This window comes from Brassica napus, unplaced genomic scaffold (assembly GCF_020379485.1).
Source record: "Brassica napus cultivar Da-Ae unplaced genomic scaffold, Da-Ae ScsIHWf_3070;HRSCAF=3881, whole genome shotgun sequence".
Taxonomy (NCBI): domain Eukaryota; kingdom Viridiplantae; phylum Streptophyta; class Magnoliopsida; order Brassicales; family Brassicaceae; genus Brassica; species Brassica napus.
This window is the reverse complement of record NW_026016306.1, coordinates 338,075-345,969: the sequence shown is the minus strand read 5'-3', so window position 1 is coordinate 345,969 and position 7,895 is coordinate 338,075. Positions and strand designations below refer to the sequence as shown.

General features: G+C 41.0%; 1 pseudogene; it reads left to right on the top strand.

Moving 5' to 3' along the window:
* The first annotated feature begins 172 nt into the window (after nucleotides 1–172).
* On the top strand, nucleotides 173–7,895 carry LOC125603035 (annotated as a pseudogene).

Here is a 7,895-nt window from a genome sequence, read left to right as displayed (position 1 = left end):
TAAAGTTTTGATCGGAGGAAGGAACATACCTATTGGTAGTTAGTTGAACCTGATCTTCCGATAAAACATTTTGCGGCCGCGAGTTTTTCATTTTTGCGCCTTTTTGTTGCGCCAATTATCGCATTCAGACATCAAAATTAATATTTAAATGTGTCCTTGTGTTGAATATTTAGTAAGAAAAAAAAAATCAAAATCCCCAAATGGAAGCTAGTCCTACAAAAAAATAAAATCCCTAATTCGACGAACTTTGAACCCAGAAAAATCCTCCGATTCGTGAACAACTGTCTTCAATTCTTTTTCCATTCGTATACAGCTTGATCCTCGCTTTGATTGTGTTCCACGTGTCGCATCGTCGTGAACCTAGTAGCAAGCGATCGGTGTTCGATTCTGCTCTTACTTGCGAAGGATTGCTCCTTTTGTGTATCAATTCAAAGGTTAGGGTTTGCAGTTTTAGGGCTTTTAGTTCAAATTCGACATTTACTCGATTAGTTTGGGTTTAATTGCTTGTTGATACTTTTGAGATCAAATTGAATCAGTTTCAGTTCGGACTTTTCTGAAGACTGATTCAGGAGATGAAATTTGGATGCTGTGACTTGTGGAGGAGAGGTGGAGAGTTATGCGGTGGTTGTTAGTGTTAGTTACGAGAAGAACTAGAACAAGGCGAAGAAGAAGAAGAAGACTTAAAAAGTTAACCAATGAATGTTCAGGCGCACTTGTCAGGACAGGTTTCGAACCAAGGGAACATGTCTCAGCAGAATGGTAACTCCCAAATGCAGAATTTAGTCAAGGTGGTGGTGGTGCTCCTGGTTTAGGACCTTCACGTAATGACAATGACCTCTTGAGACTTCGGCAAGGCATGCGAATCAAGATGTAAGCTTGCACTGTGTTAATTCACTTTAAAGTTTTTTTTGGATTGCAGTCTTTGTCTTATTGATTTCTTCCTATTTGGCTATGTTTTTTCCAGTTTCAGCATCTTACAGCAAAAACAACCATCTCCAGCTGATGATGCATCAAAGGCAAAGTATATGGATGTTGCTAGACGCTTAGAGGAGGGGCTGTTTAAAATTGCTAACTCAAAGGTAATTTTAAAAAGATTCATGTATTTTTAACAGATTTTTTCCAAGATTTGAGCACTTTTTTTTTTCCTAATGTGTACCACTTTCTACAGGAAGATTACTTAAATCAGTCGACCTTGAATCTCGGCTGGCAAGTCTAATCAAAGGTAGACATATGAATAACTACAATCAGCAGCGACATGCTAATCCTTCTTCGGTTGGAACAATGATACCCACTCCAGGGTTACAACATAGTGGTGGGAATCCAAATATGATGATGACGTCCTCTGTTGATGCTGCAATGGATGGAAGTAATAACATCACAACTATGCTATGAACACTGCAAACATGCTAAATCCTGGTGGCATGCTCGGAGGTTCTTTCATGACAACTTATATAAATATCCGAATGTTTTCATAGTTACTCTGAACACCTTTACTTGTTGTGTTGCAGGTAACATGTCTAATGGATACCAGCATTCATCGAGTAACTTTGGTCTTGGTTCTGGAGGGAACATTGCATCAATGAGCTCGCAAAGAAATACTGGCCAGATGATGCCTACCCCTGGATTTGTCAACAACAGTATTAATAGCAATACCCAGTCTTACTTGAATGTTGAAGCTTCCAATTCCAACAATAGTGTGGATTTTCTGCTGCTCCCATGATGGTTCCTCAGCCTCATCAGCAGCAGCAACAACAACCGAGGCAGGATATGGGTGGCCAAAATAGTCGTATCTTGCATAATCTTGGGAGTCAAATGAGTGTTGGCCTAGACCTGGGATGCAGCAAAAAATGTCTAATGTGTCTAACAGCTCCATAAACGGTGGTGTTGGGATGAATGCAAAAGTGTTGAACCCTTCAGCGTTCAGGAATGCAGGGTAAATATTTATTCCCTCTCCCTTTTTCTGCTTGTCTAGTTTCATATGCACTGTAACTCCTTTTGGGTGTGTGTCCATCCGAAAGCTTAATTTTATGTTATTTACTCTTTCAGGTGAAGGATATGGCACAAATAACGTTGACCCTTTTCATTCTGGAAATTTGTATGGTGCTGCAACATCTGTTGGGACGTTGACAGATACTCAGAATACCAATACGGCAAGTTTTCAGTCTATGTCTGGAAATAGCTCTTCTCTGGTAAGGACTGATCAAAGTTCACATTCATTTGCAAAAAGTGCACTAAAGTCACTTTGTCAATCTGAGAATATTGGATTGTAATCATTTCTGTACACTTTTGCAGTCACATCAACAGCAGCAATTTCAGCAACAGCCTAATCGGTTTCAGCAACAACCTAATCAAATTCAACAACATCAGCAGCAGTTTCTACAGCAACGGCAATGAAGCAGAGCAGAGCCAGCAGCAGCAGAGATTTATGAGTCAAGATGCTTTTGGGCAAAACCATGTGGCCTCTGACATGGTTACACACGTTAAACATGAACCTGGAATTGAGAACCCTAGCAATTCTATCCACTCCCAAACTCATGAGCAGTTCCAGCTTTCCAGTTTCAAAATCAATACCAGAACAACGCAGATGACCGTCATGCGGTTCTCAGATTCTCCCTGCCACAAGTCAAGTGATATTGCACACCAGTTCCCCAAAATAGCCAACAGATACAGCAGATGTTGCACCCGCAGGGTATGGCTTCCGACTCTATTAACAGTTTTAACAACCTTTCTGTTGGAGTGAAATCAGAATCCGGTCTGCAAAGGTCCACTGGCAATCTCAGTCACAAGAACATACTCAAATGTCTAATAGTATGTCGAACGAACGGCACATTCAAGATGATTTCCGTCAAAGAATGTCAGGAACGGAGAAGCTCAGCCCAATAATACGTCTGGAGGGTCTATTATAGGTCAAAGTCACATCTCCACTACATCAGAATCTCCCACTCCTCAGAATCCTGTGGTACCACTTGTAGATATGGAAACGAAACCAAGATCCGAGATTTAGAAACCAACAGAAATGGCTCCTGTTCCTACGCCATGCTCGCAACTGCAAAGCCCCTGAAGGGAAGTGTCCCGAGCGGAATTGCGTTACGGTTCAGAAGCTCTGGAAAGCATGGACAGTTGCGCTGCACCTCAGTGTTCATATCCTCGTTGCCGCCCCACGAAGACACTGATTAATCACCATCGAAGTTGTAAGGAATCCAACTGCCCGTGTGTATTCCTTGAAGGCCTTCTTACAGCAACAGGCAAATGCTCGGTCCCTAGCTCGTTAAAACCGAAAGCGGTGCTGCGAAGTCAGTAAATGGAGGTGGAATATCCAATGATGCAGTACAGACCTCTGCTGGAGCACTCTCTTGTGCTTCGCCTAGTGCTGATATTTCAAATCATTTGCAACCTTCTTTGAAACGGTTGAAGGTGGAGCAGTCTTCTCAACCGTCGAAGTTGAGACGGAAAGTTGTAAAAGCTCTGTTATCTCCGTAACAGAAGCACAATCATCATCTCAGCATGCTGAAAGGAAAGATCATAGGCACAGTGATGTACGTGCATCTTCAAAGTATTTTGAAGTGAAAGCTGAGGTTTGTGAAGGTTCTGTACAGGCACGACCCGGTTTTAAAGAGAGAAAAAGGGGAATTGCTGAAAATATTCCCAAGCAAAGACCAGTCATTGAACCTGTTAAACAAGATTTGCCCGATGCCTCACCTCGGCAAGAGAAGTGCAAAATGGAGAAAGTATCTGAGTCACTGAAGGAAGAAAGTCTGTAGAGTCTAAACCTCCACCAAAATCTGGAAAAGCAGAGATAAAGGGTGTTTCATAACTGAATTGTTCACCCCTGAGCAAGTGAGAGAACATATCCGTGGTCTCCGTCAGTGGGTTGCCAGGTTGGATTTAGCTATTCCGTTTAGCACTTTTGTCCATATCTATCTTAAAAAGATATTTGATTAATGATGAATCTGTTCTTTATGTGCTTGCAGAGTAAAGCCAAAGCAGAAAAGAATCAGGCTATGGAGCATTCAATGAGTGAGAACTCATGTCAACTATGTGCAGTGGAGAAAGCTTACCTTTGAGCCGCCACCTATATATTGTACCCCTTGTGGTGCCCGCATCAAGAGAAATGCTATGTATTACACCGTAGGAGCTGGTGACACTCGTCACTATTTGTATTCCATGTTATAATGAATCCCGTGGGGACACTATACTCGCTGAGGGGACGCCCATACCTAAGGCAAGACTCGAGAAAAAGAAAAATGATGAAGAGACCGAAGAATGGGTAAACGACTATCCACTCTTTTTGTGTTTGTCTCCTGATTTTCAGTACATTCTGTAATCTGTTTCTACCTTTGCAGTGGGTCCAATGTGATAAATGTGAGGCCTGGCAGCATCAGATCTGTGCTTTGTTTAATGGGAGAAGGAATGACGGAGGGCAAGCTGAGTATACCTGCCCTTATTGCTATATAGCAGAAGTGGAACAAAGTAAGAGGAAGCCTTTACCTCAGAGTGCTGTTCTTGGAGCGAAAGACCTTCGAGAACAATTCTCAGTGACCATATTGAGCAGCGGCTGTTTAAGAAGCTGAAGCAGGAAAGAACAGAGAGAGCCAGGGCTCAAGGAAAAAGTTTTGATGAGGTGCCTACTGCCGAGTCCCTTGTGATTAGAGTTGTTTCATCTGTTGACAAGAAGCTGGAAGTCAAACCTCGGTTTCTTGAAATTTTTCGGGAAGATAGTTACCCAACAGAGTTTGCATACAAGTCCAAGGTAAAGAATGATCAAGGCTCATCGTGAATTTATGCATTTCTTTCTTGAAGTATCCATTCTCACACATCATTTTATTTTGCCAGGTGGTTCTGTTGTTCCAAAGATTGAAGGTGTAGAGTTTTGCTTATTTGGGATGTACGTCCAAGAGTTGGTTCTGAATGCGCATTCCTAATCAACGCCGAGTTTATCTCTCTTATTGGATTCTGTAAAGTACTTTAGACCCGAGGTTAGATTTTACGGAGAGGCCCTGCGCACTTTCGTTTACCACGAAATCCTGGTAAGTCCTGGTCTTCTTAAACATTAGTCATTAGCTAATATCCGTGTTCTTTTTTGAAGGATTAAGGGTATGATTTGATCATGTGTTTAGATCGGTTACCTAGAATACTGCAAGTTGCGTGGTTTCACGAGCTGCTACATATGGGCTTGTCCGCCTCTCAAGGGCGAGGACTATATCTTATATTGCCATCCAGAAATACAGAAGACGCCAAAATCTGATAAACTACGAGAGTGGTTAGTTCGGTTACCTTTTTTGGAATAAACATAAAGTTTTTCTATGAAAAAAGTCATTTACATAATCCAAACGCTCATGTTGTTCATTGCAGGTACTTAGCAATGTTGAAAAAAGCTTCAAAGGAAGGCATTGTTGCAGAAACTATAAATCTATATGACCATTTCTTTATGCAAACCGGTGAATGTAGAGCTAAGGTTACTGCAGCTAGGCTCCCGTATTTCGATGGTGACTACTGGCCAGGTGCAGCAGAGGATCTTATATACCAAATGAGTCAAGAAGAAGATGGCAGAAAGGGGAATAAGAAAGGATGCTAAAGAAAACAATTACAAAAGGGCTCTAAAAGCTTCTGGGCAGACTGATTTATCTGGGAATGCATCCAAGGATCTGCTGCTAATGCATAAAGTAATCTTTACTTTCTATGCGTTTTACTATCTTTTTGTTATTGTTTTGGTAATATTATATTCACCTTTGTTCCCAGCTTGGTGAGACCATTCACCCTATGAAGGAGGACTTTATCATGGTCCACCTGCAACCTTCTTGCACACATTGCTGTATGTGATGGTATCTGGAAATCGTTGGCTCTGCAGTCAGTGCAAATACTTTCAGATTTGTGATAAGTAAGAAACTTCCCTTTCTCTTCTGCTCTTTACTTTTATTGTTGAATTGCACACAATGTTAAGAAATCGCTAGGCCTTAACTAGGCGCTTTGTAGAGGATATCAACTAGGCCTAGAAAATTATTTTGATGAATAATGAATTATCAGATTAGATATAGAAAACAAAAGAAATTAGAGTACTAACATTATGCTTAATTTATTAGATTTAGACTTATTTAACCGATTTAAACCGAGTTGAGTCATATAAATTGGATTTTAAAGAAGGACATCGTTTCGGGTAGGATTAAGTTACTGCCTAGACAAGTTTAGAACCATGATTGCACATAAGAATCTTACTGATTCCTTTCAGGTGTTATGAAGCTGAACAGCGGCGTGAAGACAGGGAAAGGCATCCTGCTAATTTCAGGGATAAGCATGCGTTGTACCCTGTGAGTTGCATTTGCTTATTGAGGATAGCGTCCTTAACCTTTTGTCTGTGATCAGTTTCATGAATCTTAGTGGGATTGTATTTGCAGGTTGAGATACAGATATTCCTGCAGATACAAGGGACAAAGATGAGATACTAGAAAGCGAGTTTTTCGACACAAGGCAAGCGTTTCTGAGTCTTTGTCAAGGGAACCATTATCAGTACGACACGTTGAGGCGGGCAAAACATTCATCAATGATGGTCCTTTATCATCTGCATAACCCAACTGCTCCTGCGTTTGTCACGACCTGCAATGCGTGTCACCTCGACATTGAAACTGGTCAAGGCTGGCGCTGTGAAGTATGTCCAGACTACGATGTGTGCAACTCTTGTTACAGTAGAGATGGTGGAGTTAATCATCCTCACAAGTTGACTAATCATCCATCCCTAGCTGATCAAAATGCTCAGAACAAAGAAGCAAGGCAGTTGCGAGTCTTGCAGGTATTTAATATGTTTCTTTTGAGAGCTGGTGTTGCTTCTCTCTTGGTTACATTCTTTGTTTATGTTCTCTTCTTTTTTGAATTTGCAGCTGAGGAAAATGCTGGAACTTCTGGTACATGCATCACAATGTCGTTCTGCAAATTGTCAGTATCCAAATTGCCGGAAAGTGAAGGGACTATTCCGACATGGTATACAGTGCAAAGTGCGTGCTTCGGGAGGCTGTGTTCTATGCAAAAATGTGGTATCTTCTGCAACTCCACGCTCGGGCCTGCAAGGAATCTCAGTGCCATGTACCTCGTTGCAGGTAAACGACTTTATGATGATCCATGAAATACATCAAACCACTTTGGTTCATTTGAATTTTGTGTTGATGATGGTTGTGATATTCTCTCTCTCTCTCTCTCTTTCATTCAGTGACCTGAAGGAGCATCTGAGAAGATTACAGCAGCAATCAGATTCAAGGCGAAGAGCAGCTGTGATGGAAATGATGAGACAGAGAGCTGCGGAAGTCGCTGGAGGATCAGGGTAATCAAAACTTGTACATTTGGAAAGATCAAATCAAAGTTCCTTTCTCTCAAAGGTAACAAGATATGTTGCCCCTTTCACTGAGAGCTCCAACAACTTGATCGTTATCTTATTGAAGAAGAAGATTAAGACAAGGCAGTTAGAGACTAATGATGCATTTAGCTTAGGTTTGTATTTAACATGTGCCCAGAGTGAGACTTGATTTTCAGAAGAAGCAGAAGAAGAAGAAGAAGAGCAAAGTCGAGTCTTCTTCAAAGATGAGTCGTCTCGAGTCTCAAGGTCAGTAGATTTGATGTGGTTTGGTTGGGTGATCTTATGATTATATACTATACACACGCACACACACGTCCCTCCACTTGTTTCTATTTATAGTAATTTATATTGTATTCTTGTAAAATTGCCATTTCTGATTTGGGAATGGCAATAGTGTAACATATACAGTTACGTTAACTTGTTTCTTGCAAGAAAAGTAAGATAGAGATAGAGTGTTTGTCTTTTGATTCTCTTCCACTTTTTTTGTCTTTTCTGTTTTGAGGAAACTGTAATCACATTTGTAAGTTGCAATCATAGTTATTTGGTTCTTGAA